This window comes from Sinocyclocheilus grahami, unplaced genomic scaffold (assembly GCF_001515645.1).
Source record: "Sinocyclocheilus grahami isolate Dianchi unplaced genomic scaffold, SAMN03320097.WGS_v1.1 scaffold290.1, whole genome shotgun sequence".
Taxonomy (NCBI): Eukaryota; Metazoa; Chordata; class Actinopteri; order Cypriniformes; family Cyprinidae; genus Sinocyclocheilus; species Sinocyclocheilus grahami.
Window position 1 is genome coordinate 106,565 of NW_015505469.1, and position 16,339 is coordinate 122,903.

The following is a 16,339-nucleotide window of genomic DNA, read 5'->3' on the forward strand; positions in this document are numbered from 1 at the left end:
TGCTTCATCTGGTTTACTTTAGATGGTCACCTTCATAGGGCCCTATGATTTCCATGACGTGGAAAACATGGATGGAATCCAGTAAAAAAAAAAAAAAAAGGATGTTGAATTTCACAGAATTTGGGTAAATTAATGTGTTTACAGTCCACATGAACTTTATAAAGCTGCCTTGATTTTATTCAATAAAACTATCGTCAGATACGCACAAACGCATACATCTTTATTACAACCCTCCAAAATAAAAAAATAATAAAATAAATTGAATAAAAAATAAAGTGACAGAAATATTGCTGTTGCACAGTAGAATGAAAACATTATTTAAGGACTACCACACAATTTTAATCAAATCAGTAAATCTCTGTTGTGTAGTACTTTGTTTGCCATAAAAGAAAGGGACTGTTTAAATTTGATTAGTTCAAAAGATTAGTTGAATTTGTATGCACTGAATTAAAAAAAACACAACACAATTTCTGAAATAAATAATAAAAAGTAATAATAATAATAATAAAAACATCCCACAGGGCACTAACTAATATTGTTAAAATTAAGAAATTATTAAAATATGTTGTATGAATTAAATTGATTAGAGATCCCTTTTGATTATTTTAATTTTAACAATTAAACCATTCAAATGGGCTCTAGACAAATTAAAATGGAAAACACTATTTGAGTAAAAAAATAAAATAAAAGTAATTTCCCCCCCAAAAAAATTAAAGCCTTCATAGGGCCCTACATCTACCTACATGTTTTTCTCCCCTATTAAAAAGATTACTACAGATTGAGGACCAATTTATCATGTCATTACATAGTTTCTCTGAGAGCTTTAGTTCCAAACATGAGCTCAGATGAGAACTCCCCTGCAGATCGCAGCTTAGTTATAGTTGCTGACAGATAAATAAATAGTATGCACTTAAAACAGTTACAGTAGGCAACTGCTGGCTAATGTTGTATTAAAGCATTCTGGACAAGAAACTTGCGGAAGCAGGCGATGCTGATGAATAAATCTAATCTAATTTAAATCTAATTCTCAAATCTAAAAATGTAATTTAAAACAATAATCTGATCTATAACCTCATACCTGGAAGGTCTGCCACTGTATCTGTCCAGACGGAGAGACGGTTTGGGCCTGGATGAGGAAGGTTCCTGGGTTGATGAGCTGGATGTTTTGCAGAGACTGCTGGGCCTGAGCAGACACCTGACCGTCAGCGGTCTGGAAGGGCAACTGCTGTAACTGGATCACCTGCTGTCCTCCAGACACCTGCACCGCGCACTGACTGAGGTAGCCCGAGCCGTCTCCCTGCTCTCCCGCTGCAGACTGCATCAACACGCCCGTGCCGTCTATCGTGCTGGTGGGCTGCTGTGAGGACTCTGAAGACGTGGTAGGCACAAACATGTCTGCGGCTGCACTGGAGTTGAATGTCTGTTGCTGTTCCCCTGCTTTGGCCGAGCCCTCAGAGTGCTCCACGCTCTGATTGGTCATGATCAGCTGTCCGTCAGCCGTGACGCCAGTGGCGATCGGCTGGGCTCCCGAGAGCCCGAGAGAGTCCAGATCCACGCTATTTATGGGCACAAAGGTAATGTTACCAGGCAAGCCCAGAGGCACGTTAGTGACCACCTGACCCTGAGTGCTGAAGGCAGAGCTTCCCAGAGACACCTGTGGGATCTGGTGCACTTGGCCAGACTGGGTCATGAGGTTCTGACTGTTGCTGAGCACGTCTGCGCCCGTGACGCTGATGGTCTGGGTGCCGTCTGGGAGAATATGGATCTGCCCTGCGGCGTCCTGCGCCATCGAGGCCCCCTCGACGGCAGAGGCAGAGTAACCCAGCTGCCCTTCGGCCGTCTGCACCTGAGGGATGACTTGGTATTGGATGTTAGGCACTGCGCCGGCGGACGCGTCGTTCCCTGACGTGAGTAAGATGGGCTGGTTCTGGAGACCCTGGAGGCTCTGGAGAGGAAGAACATACTGTCCATTGGACGTGACGATACCCGTGCCGGGGAGATGCAGGACACCCGAATCGTCCTTTACCGCCTCCCACCTTTCAGACGACTCTGTTAACTGCACTGAGAGGTCTGCGTTCTAGGGAGGAAACGGGTTCACAAAAGAACAAGATGTTCAAAGTGATGCCACAACGGTGCATGTACACGGGAAAATCCTGTAACAATGAACACGTCCTCATCTCTTGGAGTGAAAAATGTAAGGGGGTCTGAATACTTTCCGTACCCACTGTATGTGGATCATCTGACATTTCAAACAGTTGATTGATGACAAGTATGATGCAGGGCAACAACTCACTGCGTGATGGAGCCTAGAGAACGTAGTTAGAATTAGTGGTCAACTGATATTGTTTTTTCCGATTGCCGATGCTGATGCCAATATCTTGGAAAGCAGGGTGGCCGATAGCCGATATAAATTGTTTTGAATTTTATTTAATATTGTAAAAATTTGAAATCATTTGACAATGGATTAAAAAATAAATGTGTAAAATAAACAAACTTATACTTTAGATGACAAAATATTTTTCACAAATAAATAAATATTTAATCACTGTAACCAACAGCGCACTCAGTATTCTGAGAAGTTTGTGTGCATTGGGAATCATTATTTTTATTTTTTTTCAAATAAAGCCAAGTTAACACTCATTTTACATACAGCACACAGAGAAAATGACATGAATATTACACTGGGCAAATGCATAAAGCACAGCATAATTTGAAATCACGAGTTTAAAGTTTAAAGCATTCAATTCTCACGGACCGACCGTCACGCAGAGAACACGCGATCATGCAGGATAAAAATGCACACTTCACAAGATCTCACAGCTGGATTCGACTAAGTTTGCGAGGTTTGTGAAATTAATTGTTCATTAGTCATTCAAAGATGTGTTTAAATGATATAAATGCGTATTTGCTTAAAGGGTTAGTTCACCCAAAAATGAAAATTAGGCTGTGTTTTACTCACCCTCGAAGCATCCTAGGTATATACGACTTTATTCTTTCAGACGAATCCAGTTGGAGTTATATTAAAAATTGTCTTTGATCTTTTAAGCTGTTTAATGGCACTCAGCGGGTGTTGCATTTGCACAGTCCACAAGTCGTCAAATAAAGCTCGCGCATTCTTAATAAAACGTGCTGCAGACTCCGGGAGATGAATAAATGCCCCTTGTCCATAAGTTTTTGTAAGAAAAATATACATATTTCAAACGTAATAAACACTTTTATATCACTTCCGCCAACTGTCATACGCGGAAGCCATGCCGGCGGATGACGTAGCATGTCGGCGTTGCGTGATTAGTGACGAATGCGGAGAAAGAACAAAACAAAACGCCAGTCACGAATTAGAAGTACAAACCGAAGATTTGCAAAGAGCCAAACTGAGCTATCGGGGGGGAAGAGCCTTGGTGAGAGAGGTAAAGAAGAACCCAAAGATCACTGTGGCTGAGCTCCAGAGATGCAGTTGGGAGATGGGAGAAAGTTGTAGAAAGTCAACCATCACTGCAGCCCTCCACCAGTCGGGGCTTTATGGCAGAGTGGCCCGACGGAAGCCTCTCCTCAGTGCAAGACACATGAAAACCCGTATGGAGTTTGGTGAGATGGTGAGAAATAAGATTCTCTGGTCTGATGAGACCAAGATATAACTTTTTGGCCTTAATTCTAAGCGGTATGTGTGGAGAAAACCAGGCACTGCTCATCACCTGTCCCAACAGTGAAGCATGGTGGTGGCAGCATCATGCTGTGGGGGTGTTTTTCAGCTGCAGGGACAGGACGACTGGTTGCAATCGAGGGAAAGATGAATGCGGCCAAGTACAGGGATATCCTGGACGAAAACCTTCTCCAGAGACCTCATGACCTCAGACAGGGCCGAAGGTTTACCTTCCATCAAGACAATGACCCTAAGCACACAGCTAATATAACGAAGGAGTGGCTTCACAACAACTCTGTGACTGTTCTTGAATGGCCCAGCCAGGGCCCTGACTTAAACCCAATTGAGCATCTCTGGGGGGTCCTAAAAATGGCTGTCCACCAACGTTTACCATCCAACCTGACAGAACTGGAGAGGATCTGCAAGGAGGAATGGCAGAGGATCCCCAAATCCAGGTGTGAAAAACTTGTTGCATCTTTCCCAAAAAGACTCATGGCTGTATTAGATCAAAAGGGTGCTTCTACTAAATACTGAGCAAAGGGTCTGAATACTTAGGACCATGTGATATTTCAGTTTTCTTTTTTAATAAATCTGCAAAAATGTCAACAATTCTGTGTTTTTCTGTCAATATGGGGTGCTGTGTGTACATTTAACGAGGAAAAAAAATTCACTTAAATGATTTTAGCAAATGGCTGCAATATAACAGAGTGAAAAATGTAAGGGGGGTCTGATACTTTCCCGTACCCACTGTGTGTATATATATATATATATATAAGTTGGGGATATGCATGATGCAGGGCAACAACTCACTGCGTGATGGAGCCTAGAGAACGTAGTTAGAATTAGTGGTCAACTGATATTGTTTTTTCCGATTGCCGATGCTGATGCCAATATCTTGGAAAGCAGGGTGGCCGATAGCCGATATAAATTGTTTTGAATTTTATTTAATATTGTAAAAATTTGAAATCATTTGACAATGGATTAAAAAATAAATGTGTAAAATAAACAAACTTATACTTTAGATGACAAAATATTTTTCACAAATAAATAAATATTTAATCACTGTAACCAACAGCGCACTCAGTATTCTGAGAAGTTTGTGTGCATTGGGAATCATTATTTTTATTTTTTTTCAAATAAAGCCAAGTTAACACTCATTTTACATACAGCACACAGAGAAAATGACATGAATATTACACTGGGCAAATGCATAAAGCACAGCATAATTTGAAATCACGAGTTTAAAGTTTAAAGCATTCAATTCACACGGACCGACCGTCACGCAGAGAACACGCGATCATGCAGGATAAAAATGCACACTTCACAAGATCTCACAGCTGGATTCGACTAAGTTTGCGAGGTTTGTGAAATTAATTGTTCATTAGTCATTCAAAGATGTGTTTAAATGATATAAATGCGTATTTGCTTAAAGGGTTAGTTCACCCAAAAATGAAAATTAGGCTGTGTTTTACTCACCCTCGAAGCATCCTAGGTATATACGACTTTATTCTTTCAGACGAATCCAGTTGGAGTTATATTAAAAATTGTCTTTGATCTTTTAAGCTGTTTAATGGCACTCAGCGGGTGTTGCATTTGCACAGTCCAAAAAGTCGTCAAATAAAGCTCGCGCATTCTTAATAAAACGTGCTGCAGACGGCTCCGGGAGATGAATAAATGCCCCTTGTCCATAAGTTTTTGTAAGAAAAATATACATATTTCAAACATAATAAACACTTTTATATCACTTCCGCCAACTGTCATACGCGGAAGCCATGCCGGCGGATGACGTAGCATGTCGGCGTTGCGTGATTAGTGACGAACGCGGAGCGACAACACAACAAAACGCCGGTCACGAATTAGAAGCACAAGCCAAAGATTTGCTAAGAAAATCTTTTAAGCTGTTTAATGGCACTCAGCGGGTGTTGCATTTGCACAGTCCACAAGTCGTCAAATAAAGCTCGCGCATTCTTAATAAAACGTGCTGCAGACTCCGGGAGATGAATAAATGCCCCTTGTCCATAAGTTTTTGTAAGAAAAATATACATATTTCAAACGTAATAAACACTTTTATATCACTTCCGCCAACTGTCATACGCGGAAGCCGTGCCGGCGGATGACGTAGCATGTCGGCGTTGCGTGATTAGTGCCGAACGCGGAGCGACAACACAACAAAACGCCGGTCACGAATTAGAAGCACAAGCCAAAGATTTGCTAAGAAAAATGTCAGAGGATTTCGATATAAACCAAGAGGACACTGGTTTTGCTTTGCTAAAGTAAGGAAACTTTGCTTCCTTTGCTCATATAAACAAACTCGCGAGACTAGCATATCTCAGAGGCGCGCGCTGTGCATACGTCATACGCCTTCCGCCGGAACGGATCCGCATATGATAGATAACGGAAGTGAGAGAAAAGTGTTTATTACGTTTGAAATATGGATGTTTTTCTTACAAAAACTCATGGATTTGCTACAGGTGGCCTTTATTCATCCCCCGGAGCCGTCTGCAGCACGTTTTATTATGAATGCGCAAGCTTTATTTGACGACTTGTGGACTGTTCAACTGCAACACCTGCTGACTGCAATGATAGAGCTTGAAAGATCAAAGACAATTTTTAATATAACTCTGACTGGATTCGTCTGAAAGAAGAAAGTCGTATACACCTAGGATGCTTCGAGGGTAAGTAAAACACAAGCTAATTTTCATCTTTGGGTGAACTAACCCCCTTTAATGCTGACGGCAAATGAGAAAGTATTATAATGTTTGCCTTTCTATTACTAATAATATAAAAGCAATCGTTATAATACGTTTTGCATACATTCATTCCTTTGTTTAACCATTTTATCTGATTAGACAGACTTCTATCCGTATTACAGAACTGTTAACAATGACAGTAAACAAGAGAGAGAATCAAAAAACGCGCCGTCAAAAGAAAAGTCCAATTTCTTATTTTTTAAGAAATTAAAAAAGCTGAAAAACTGGAAATATACATTTAAATAAATTACCCATTTATGTTTTTGAAAGAAATGTATTTTGTTCATCAAGTCACTAATTTATTTTGACCAAAGGTACAGTAAAAGGGTAATACTGTAAAATATTATTACAATTTAAAATGTATTTTCTATTTGATTGTAATATAATTTAACCATGTGATATTCAGCATCATTACTCCAGTCTTCAGTGTCACATGATCCTCCAGAAATCATTCTGATATGCTGATTTGCTTGTCAAAAACATTTCTTATTAAAGCTGAAAACAGTTGTGCTGCTTAATATTTTTGTAGAAACCATGATACTTTTTCAGCATTCTTTGATGATTATAAAAGTTTTGACTTTATTTTCATTTTTTTAACAACGTACAAAATCTGTGTCACTTTTCATTTTATTCGTTTATTTTTTTAATGCATCTTGCTGAATAAAAGCAAATCTTACTGATCCCAAATCTTTTTAAACTTACATGTATGTGCATATGCTCCATGTCCAGCCATCTGAATGACCGACAATATTACAACCGATTCCCCGAAAAGTTTGTACATCTCCATCTATAAAATTAAACCTATCATGATCAATAAGTATCGCTTTTTATTTCTCCTCTTTCCTATTACTTGTTTCGCTTCTGTTTCAGTTTTTATAACCATTTCTTACTATGTGTCAGTAAGTTGATGTTTTTAAGCATGTGTGTTTGGCAGTGTTATTTTTTAGGATTACTGATAAACTACTGTCGTTTGATTTGTATTATTTGTATTTGTTATTTATTTTAATTTTAGTTAAATTATGTCTGAATTTATTATGTCTGTATAGATATTTTATTAAGTTTTTAGTTTTATTTAATTTGAGTTATTTTAATACTTCAACAAACTAAATGGAAATGAAATTATATATTGAATTTGTAAATGTGTATGTATTAGAGGTCGACCGATGTATCGGTTTCGCCGATTAATCGGCACAGATAGTTGATTGCTGGAACTATCGGTTATCGGCAAAAATCCATGCCGATAGTTTTCCGGGTTGCGTCCGTCGCTGGAGCGGCTGAGAAGGGTCTGCTGTCATTATACAGTGCGAGAGCGGCCTCTAGTGGTTGAAATCACTGACAGCACGTGCTATTTCTTTAGACACGTGATGCTGCACGCTGAACAGAGCGGGAAACTTCAGATGCGGATTTAAATGCAGCCAACAGAAAATCCTGCCGCGCCACAGAGCGCCATTCACATAGTTTTCCATTAAATTACATTTTAGTTGTTGTTGTTAATCGCTGTTAATGTACATAATGAATTGTGTATTGTGCATTTTCAGCAAAACGTTTGTCTTTCTGTGGCTCTAGTAAAGTCTGTGCTTCATTTATAGAGCTATAATATAGGTCGCGCTTTCTCTTTCCGTTTGCTCCGTTTTTTTAAACACCGAACTTCAAACTCATCCATGCCTCATTGTTCATTCTTCTAGTAAACTTGTGTCCGTTTGGTGATTAAATAAACTGTTTTAGACCGCTGCTCGAGTTGAACGTGACGCGTCCGGAGTGTGTGTGATACCGGTGAGTTCTCCTAGACTCAGCGCTGCACTTTTATTTTTATTAGATAATCATCAAATGTTCAAGAATAGAAGCAGTTAAAGTCTGAGAGTACACATACAATATACATATGTATATAATTTTAATGCTATGGCCTTTGTGTATATATTTAAAGATGTGCATCTTGAAGCATGACAGTTGAAATGAAATGGTAACACTTTAAAATAAGAGTCCAGTTGTAGCATTAAGATTAATTAAAGCTGTGTAAGTATTGTTCCTTGTTTGAGTGTGTTAATTTCAACATTTACTATTATTTGTTTTTTTACTACTACTACTACTATTACTAGTATGGTTCAGTACCGTTTTTGTTAATAAAGCACTATTTTAGTTTTTGTTCAGTATCAAATTTAAAAACTATCGGTTAATTAATCGGTATCGGCCAGTGTGTCCAACCTAGCTATCGGCAAAATCCACTATCGGTCGACCTCTAGTATATATATATATATGTGTGTGTGGCTGTACATACACACATATGTAGTTGTTTTTTGGTGTTTGGCTTAGTGTTATGTTAGAATCATTATTATACGCATACCTTTAGTTCTTTAATATTTTGAATTGTTTTTAGCTTTATTTTTTGTTTTTCATTTAAATGTTAAGTGTTGAAATTCTGTTGTATGCGTTTGTCATTTTTATTTAATTCCTTTATTTTTAAAACGTGTATAAGTAGTATTTATAAAGTTCTAGCTTTTAGTTTTGGATCCGTTTTTAGTTGTTTTAATACTACAATTGATCGCTTCTGTTGTCCTCGTTTGTAAGTCGCTTTGGATGAAGGCGTCTGATAAATGACTAAATAAATAAATGATTCTTTCTTTGACTTTTTCCATGCTGGTCTGTCAACAAATAAGCAACTAAAGCACAAATGCGTCTTCCTGCCTATTTGAACGGTTCCTGTTAAGGATAAGCTGCACTGTGACCCAGACTATAATTTACAGAGTGTATTTAGACTAAGCCAGATCTGAGCTTCCGCGTATATGAATAATGCCCCTTAAGTTTGGGCTGTAAACATCCACCCGTTCACAGTGCACACGGCCGGGCTCACGCTCGAGCCACAGTGCGGTCTAATAAAGGGGAGACCGGTAGCGGCGGACTTACCCCTCCAGCAGCAGCAGCAGCAGCATGATTGGAGTGCGCCCCGTGCTCTGCTCCGGGGGCGGGCGAGCCGAGGCCCGTGCAGGTGGCGGCGAGCAGGGCGAGCGGCGAGGGCTGTCCGTCCTGGCGATGGGCGGGTTTAACACATGAAAGGGGAGGCCACACAGGAAGCGCCAGTGTTTTAACAGAACAAAGTGAAAACTTCACCAAAGCACATGCATTAGAGTATATACAGAGGAGAGGATGTGATGCGGTTTACCTGCTCCGCGCCGCCGCCGTCCTGAGCGCCGCTGCTGTCCGCCATGACTCCCGCCTTCACTGGCCCTTCAGGCGCTTAAACACACACAACAACAGCCGTTAGAGCCCGTCACTCCGCGCGCCTGCTGCACAGGCGGCTTCATCGGCTATTACAGAAGCGTTGTGTCGCTTTAAGGATGATTTGCGCTCTGTATTTCTTTCCTCCGCGGATCTTAAAGTCTCTCAGATTCACCCGCCTGCTAACGTTAGCCTAGCTTAGCATAAACATAGCCAGCACAAAGCTTCAAAGCGACCGTTCCCGCGCTCTTCACATGCTACGTACCGGTCATTACGTGAGTTCTTTAACGAAGACTGATATCTGCGTTTAATTAGACTCCGAGCATGGTTGTTTTAATCGGTGCCTGCGCTCGCTTTAGTCCAGGTTGTTTTTTTCCTAGTTTGATTGACGGCGGGGCTTCCACTTCGCCAACTGCGTCACCGACCGGAAGTCCCGCCCTTCGTCTCTCCTCTCATTGGAGGTTAGGTTTGAGAACTCGCCTTGTGATTGGATGGACGGGATGTCTGTCATTTTTGACCGGGTTGCATCCGATGTCTCGCTGGCCCTCAAGTTTTGTCCGTGAAGATGTCTCCGTCAGTGTAGTGAACAACTTCAACCTCGTTTACATCATTACCTGTTTATCAGCAAGAAAGCTTTAAACTTATTTTTTTCTTATCTAACATATTTTGCAAGAATACTAGTTCACTCTGCTCGTTCTGGGAAACTGATGATGCATCATTTTTTCATGGTCTTGTAATCAGCAATTAAGAGGTTTATGGTTTAATGTAAGAGGCCACTTGAGCTCTGTCAAGTGTTTCTCAAGAAACAGGAGTGATTAATGATATGCAGTCATTTCTGAAGATCGGTCTGAATGGAGCAGCATCTTTTACAGAGATGTGTCGGCGATGGGATGAGCCACACGGATCCATGCTCTTCTGTTATTAAAATAGTTTTAGTAGTTTATTTCCACAGTACACACACACAAAAGAAAAACCTCACCCACTCTGTAAAGAGAAGGTGCTAAAAGAAAATGCATGCATGCATAGAAACATAATGGCTATAGAAATCATAGAAGTGTAGATATTTTGTAATAATGAAGAAAAAAAAAAATCTTCTAACCATGAAAGCTTTGCGGGGATTTCCAGTGCAACATAATATGTAAACTGTGTAATATGTATAAGTGAAACAAAGATGATAATATTGGCAACAACAAAAAAAAAGCCAGCACAAATGCAGACAACCACGGTCACAATTTGGCATCTAAAAAAGTTGATTAATAATCACTACATTTTGTGGACACAGCAGTTATATATTCATATGCAAAGAGCTGACTTAGTTTGGACTTCATAAAATGAATTATATTTAAAGACCACTGACCTTCAGATGAACTAGAACATTAAACTTGCCTGTAGCTGATGAAAGCTTTGCACAGGAGTAAAGCTGTTGTGCTATTCTGACGATCACTCACACTTTTCTTGAAATGTACTGTATATCATTATATAGCTTAATAACCATTTACAGCTGTAGTATGTAGACTAAATGATATGAAGTGCACCATACCAGCCTTAGAAAGGATCTCGGCCAGGCATTTTCCTCCAGTGGTTGCGACATGCAGATAGCCTATTGTAAAAGCCCCAATACTGTATATATTTCAAGCAAAACGAAAGAACAAACTGGTGTGACATAATTTTAAACAAAATCATGCCAAAACAAAGTTAATTTGGAGTTCATTTCAGGAGTTCATTTTCAGAAAAAGCTTGACAAACACCTTCTGTAATAAGTTTATTTATTGTTTTACAATTCAGTATGTGTGTGTGTGTGTGTGTGTGTCACTGCAGAGCATCCATTGCTGAGCACGTGATGCAATGCTACATTTCTCCACATCTGATGAAAAGATGAAAGAGATCCGCACTCGTCCAGATTCAGCTCAAAAGGCTTATTTCATTTATTGCTCAGAGGTCACAAAAATATGTGCAAAAAAGTTGTACAACTATCCTTGTATTTTTTTTTTGTATCTACACACCTTATGTTATTTGCCTACTGGATTTTTGGATGAGTGTTTGGCGCTACGACCTTTTTTTGTAGATTCCAAATCTGATGAAGAAACAAACTCATCTCCATAAAGTCTGAACTTTTCTTAACAGGTGACGGCATGATTGAGTTGACCAGTGAAATTAGATTTCCCTGGTTTGGGGAAAAAAATCACGCTAATATTGCTCGTTCTTAACGATAGGAATTGGAATGAAGAGAAAGTTTGTGTTCTACTATTCTTGTTAGCATCACCATCTCACAAAAAAAAGGATAATACCATTTCTAATTTTCCCTAAGATAGACAACTGATGTACCTATGCCTCCCTGATTCATAGTGCGCCAAGGGAGTTCAACAGCACAGAATGAGGAAATTAACTTAGGAAATTAGACTGTCTGGGGGGCAAATTCGGCAGATTGTTTTGTTATTCACCAGAGAGCATGAGCAGGAAAAAACTGGGTGGAAGTTGATCTCACCGAGAGCATATAGAAAAAAAAATCGCTTTGTATCGTCCTACATGTCTAGAAGGAGAAAAGAGTCTCTGGAGTTTGTTCGCGGCGGCGGTGTTGCTTTTATAAACGCTAAAAGATTAGCACGATTGCATTGAGATAACAGCCCAGAGACATTCTGCACTCTCAGCTGCGTTCCTGATCTAAGACTCTGTTCGCTGCATCGTTTCCACTGTGTCAGCTCCTCCCTGAGAGTGACCAGAGAGCAGCGTTTTCCTTCAACCTTCAATTCAAACTTGGCCCATTACAGCCAGACTACAAAAGCACTTTCCTTGCACTCAGGGGCTCGCACCAGTGAGTGGGGGATATTTCCAATCACTCCGCTGTCAATCAGAGTGTCAGGTAAACACAGGCTGGCAGACAGAGCCTTTAGAAAGGCCCACATCTGTGGCTCTCACTCTCCTAACTTACCTTGCGCTGGCTTATCCACAATCTAACGCACAAAGACACCAACACTCAAATGGGAAGGCAAAACGCAGCTGTTGTACAATGGTGTGGGTATCTTATCTCATATCTTTAGATTGAAGTACTACAAAATAAGTTAATTGCTTTGAGATTTCGTCTGATGTGCGAGAGGATGTGATTTCAGGCAAGTTGACAAATTGGCTTGCAAACCAGGAACGCAGTCTTGATCGTCGAACAAGACGAGCTGGAACACAGAACACAGAGTTGTATCAGAGTTATTGATTGATTTGGTCCCAGACGGCACGGGAATGACGGGATCTGTGGGAGTTGGTTTAGTTTCGCTTCATGGCAAATCAAGTGGTGACCAATCACTGTACTCAGTGTTGTCTTGACTCATACTTTATTCGACCTTGCATACACTCTTATCACTCTTAATCATCTTTCTTTATTAGCATCTCTGGTTCCATTAAAGGAGACCTATTATGCCCCTTTTTACAAGATGTAATATAAGTCTCAGGTGTCCCCAGAATCTATCTTTGAAGTTTTAGCACAAAATACCCCACAGGTCATTTTGAAAATGCCTAATTTGAGTGGAAGCAGAAACACGCTTTCGTGCATGTATCTTTAAAAGCAAAGGAGTTGCTGCTCCCCGCCCCCTTTTCCAGAACAGGGCTGTGCTTGAAATCATGCTTATTAAACCATATTAGTAAACATTTCTGATATACTGTTTTCTGAGGGCACACATCCGAAGCATGTGCACAGAAAGCGGCTGTCACACGGCATGTGAGTACTAAACTAAGTTCTCTTTCATGTCTTATTGCGCTTAAACTGTCAAATACACACAAGTTTGTTAAAAACACACATGAGTTAACAGAGAAAAACAGTCGGTTATGTCTGTGAAGGTAAACAGCTAGGAAATAAATTGCGTGCTTATATTAGATCTGTGGCAGCAGCGTAATATACAGTAAATAAATCAATAAATCCACTGCTCTCTTGAGGCTGGGACTCTAAATAGTTTTCTGTGCTCATCAGTGCAGCCAAAGACAGAACAGATAGCATGCTTTGCTCAAACTTTCCCCATGGCATTAGATCTGGTACACCACTCTCGCTTGCACCGTGGGTGGAAACGTGCAGTTCAAGGGTCGGCAGTATTATAAGATCCCCTTTCTACGTCACAGGGGGAGAGAAATCTGAGTGGCTTGTTTTTACACAAGCTTGCAGAAAAAGGCTTTTTTACTGGGTTGTTCTTTTTCACGTTTTCTGGGCTGGTAGATGCACTGGGACCTGATTATAGCACTTAAACATGGAAAAAGTCATATTTTCATGACATGTCACCTTTTAAAATCAATGGAACCTTTTAATTCCACAAAAGCTTCTTTATAGTGGAAAAAGCTTCTTTCGATTATCTTCAAACTACATTCATGTTTCCAAAAAAAAAAGTTCCAAATAGGAGAAACATTTTTGGTTCCCCAAAGAAGCTTTCTTAAAAGCACAATTTATATACAGTTTTAAAAGCTACAGAACCTTTTTTCACTAAAGGTTTTTGCAGTGATGCCATTGAAGAACCATTTTTGGTTCCCTAAAAAACCTTTCAGTGAACAGTTCTTAAAATAACTGTTTTGATCTGTTCCAAATAGGAGAAACATTTTTGGTTCCCCAAAGAAGCTTTCTTAAAAGCACAATTTATATACAGTTTTAAAAGCTACAGAACCTTTTTTCACTAAAGGTTTTTGCAGTGATGCCATTGAAGAACCATTTTTGGTTCCCCAAAAAACCTTTCAGTGAACAGTTCTTAAAATAACTGTTTTGATCTTAGAGTAAATAACATTTAAAAAATCTAAAGAACCATTTTCGACTATAAAAAAACCTTTTGTGCAATGGAAAGGTTCTATGGATTTTTTAAGGTTCTTCATGGAGCCATCAATGCCAATAAATAACTTTTATTTTTAAGAATGTATAACGTTCTTTGTGGAACCAGAAATGGTTCTTCTAAAGCAGTGATGGGCAAACTTGGCCCTTCCAGGCCACTTTCCTGCAGAGATTTGATCCAACCCTGATATGACTCACCTGCCTGTAGCCTTCTAGTAGTCTTGAAGACAATAATTAGCTGGTTAAAGTGGGTTTGATTAGGGTTGGAGCTAACCTCTGAAGGAAAGTAGCCTGGAAGGGCCAAGTTTGCCCTCCCCTGTTCTAAAGCATCGCTGCGAAAACCCCCTTTTTGGAAGTTTTATTTTTAAGAGTGTGGTTTAGTTCAGTTTTTGAGGATGAGGACATGTCAAGCAACACATCTGGCTAGCTTCTACAAAGTGACAGATGAAAATGCACCAAAATATGTTAACAAAACTTGAATTTGTATGTTTCTGTTGTACATGCATAAATGCATTTCAAAACTTCAAAGCCGAGAACTATAAATCCTGTTATTTATGACCTTTCAGAAATCTGCATGTTTAGTTCGGAGAGAAAAAAATCAGTCATTTTCCGGTGTTTTGTAAAGCGAGAGGTGAGACGTGTGCTTTGTCTACTGGGGTGAAAATAGCTGGGCCTGCTTACCGCATGAATATGAGTGGTTTCTGAAAGTGTCGTATTAACATATTGGCGGAGCGGCTTGCTGGGGCCGATCTACAGAGGAAGGGACCGCGTGGAGAGAGTCCGCCCGGCTGGAGGCTCCCGGTGGCCTGGGTAAATGGAACCTCAATGGGGAAGCTTCAAAATGGCACCACAGGAAAGACTGCGGCCAGAATATCAAATATGTCTCAATGGCACATGAGAGAAGGGACCTCCATTCGGACACCACTGAGGTGGAGACAGAGGCTCAGGGGAGAGGGGTTTACTGCGCTAGCAGCTTAGGCTCATATTTAAAGAAAAATGTGTCCATTTGGGGAAAATGTTGCTCTTTTCAAGTCTTTCCTCTAAACGTTTGCCCGTGCAGGAAAAAAGCTCCCGTAGATGTAGTTGTGTTGGAGGAGGAAGCATTATGTGAACTACTCTGCATTAATTATGCTCTAACTTCTGTACAATACATCAGTGAACTGAGCTGCTGGTTTCTTTTGGATAAAGTGAAGCATACATGCTGATTTGATTCATCATCATATAACTGATGAGTTGAATTTGGATATACTGTATGCAGGGTATGATGTAGAAATGTATACATTTGAAACGTGGTAAGTGAAAACTGCTTTTGCATGACTCAAGTGTGAAATTCACAGCCGATTTTATAACAGTAATATAACAATGTAGGGTGGTGGAATTTTGTCCTCTAAGATTTGGAATGTGGTCTCTCTATATGAGTCTACCTGGTTTGAATGGGAGGAGTTAACGAATAAGATGGCTTTGGGAATTCATTCAGAAAGGTAAAGTGTTTTATTAATGCATGTGACTTGAAATGTAGGCCTAATATTTGGAGTAATTTGCACCAATGATAAGACTAGGAACATGTATAAAGAGGAACAATTTTGATTTCATATTGATTCAAAAAATGAACCAAAACAGTTTGGTTGAACACATTTTGGTGATATTTGTAATTACATCTAATGTTTACATAACTTTATGTACGTTTGAAATATGGATATTTTTCTCACAAAAACACATGGATTCACTACAGAAGACCTTTATTCAAACCCCGGAGCCGTGGGAAGCACATTTTATTATGAATGCGCGAGCTTTATTTGACGACTTGTGGACTGTTCAAATGCAACACCCGCTGACTGCCATTAAACAGCTTGAAAGATCAAAGACAATTTTTAATATAACTCCGACTGGATTCGTCTGAAAGAATAAAGTTCGTATACACCTAGGATGCTTCGAGGGTGAGTA

General features: G+C 39.8%; 1 pseudogene; it reads right to left on the reverse strand.

Annotated features, from left to right (window-relative positions):
- LOC107600695 (transcription factor Sp3-like) overlaps positions 1-10,025 on the reverse strand; it is a 24,417-nt pseudogene extending 14,392 nt beyond the window's left edge.
- Positions 10,026-16,339: the final 6,314 nt, after the last annotated feature.